The following is a 1,604-nucleotide window of genomic DNA, read 5'->3' on the forward strand; positions in this document are numbered from 1 at the left end:
GGCAGGATTAGAACCCGCTACCGTAGCGGTCGCGCGGTTCCAGGCTGAAGCGCCTACAACCGCTCGGCCACATCGGCCTGCGGGCGTGTGGTCAGCACACCGCTCTCCCGGCCGGTATGATGGTTTTTTGTGACCGAAGCCGCTACTGTTCGGTCGAATAGCTCATCAATTGGCATCACGAGTCTGAGGGCATCCCGAAAAATGGCAACAGCGCATGGCGGCTCGGATGGTCACCCATCCAAGTGCCGGCCACGCACGACAGCGCTTAACTTCGGTGATCTGATGGGAACCGGAGTATTCACTGCCGCAAGGCCGTTGCCCATCCGATTTTTAGGGCTACCTTAAAACTTCCTGTACTGCGTTCTTTCATTCGACACTGTTGTTTGTGTGAACGACTGGCAGACTTCCATCAGTAAGTAGCATGGGGGCGCTTGAGATATATTCCAGTGACACATGTTTCTTCTTCGACTCTCCAGTTTATGAAGCTGAACATTTCGTCTAGAAATGCTGAGAATAATTCTTGCAATATGGAATTCTTCACCTGACTAGGCCGGCCGCGGTGGTCTAGCGGTTCTAGGCGCGCAGTCCGGAACCGCGCGACTGCTACGGTCGCAGGTTCGAATCCTGCCTCGGGCATGGATGTGTGTGATGTCCTTAGGTTAGTTAGGTTTAAGTAGTTCTAAGTTCTAGAGGACTGATGACCACAGATGTTAAATCCCATAGTGCTCAGAACCATTCACCAGACTAGTTTTCACCTCTCAATTTCTTCTTGATCTTCACAATTAAGTGCCTGGCAGAAGGTTCATCGAGCGACCTTCAAGCTATTTCCACCCCCGAACACAGAGCTGGAAAAACGAAAACAAATCTTTCCGTGCAGGCTCTGATTTCTCTTAAGTAATTACGATAATAATTTCTCCCTGTGTAGGTAGGCACCAACAAAATATTCTCACACTCTGAGGAGAAAGTTATCCACGAAATTTTAATAAGAACATTCTGCCGCAAGGAAAAAAGTCGTTTGTTTTAGTGATTACCACTTCAATTCGTGTATCATGTCATTGGTACTCCCCCGTTGAAATTTTTCGATGTCGTCTGTCGATTCTCTCTCATGTGGATCCCACAGGGCACAGTAGTACTCAACAAGAGTACGTATAAGCCTGAGGTAAGCAGTCTCTTTAGAATACCTGTTTCACTTCCTAAGCGTTCTGCCAATGAATCGTAGTCCACTACATTATCTATGTGATCGTAATTGTAATACCTATGTATTTAGTTGAATTTACAGCCGTTGGGTTTGTATTATTTGTCGTTTAACAGAAATGTAGCGAATTCCTTTTAGTACTCATGTGAACAAGTTCACAATTTTCATTATTTAGAGTAACTGACGCTTTTCGCACCATAAAGATATCTTGTCTAAATCGTTTTACAATTTGTTTTGATCATCTGATGTCTTTATAAGACGGTAAATGACAGCATCAGCCCCAACCGATCTTAGAAGGCCGCTCAGATTGTCTCCTAAATCGTTTATGTAGACCAGCAACAGCAGAGGCCTTATAGCACTTCCTCAGAGAACGCCAGATATCACTTCTGTTTTGCTCGATGACTTTCCG

General features: G+C 45.8%; 1 pseudogene; it reads right to left on the minus strand.

The window, feature by feature from the left end:
• Positions 1 to 202: 202 nt before the first annotated feature.
• On the minus strand, positions 203 to 320 carry LOC124717629 (annotated as a pseudogene).
• Positions 321 to 1,604: the final 1,284 nt, after the last annotated feature.

This window comes from Schistocerca piceifrons, chromosome 9, assembly GCF_021461385.2.
Source record: "Schistocerca piceifrons isolate TAMUIC-IGC-003096 chromosome 9, iqSchPice1.1, whole genome shotgun sequence".
Lineage (NCBI taxonomy): Eukaryota > Metazoa > Arthropoda > Insecta > Orthoptera > Acrididae > Schistocerca > Schistocerca piceifrons.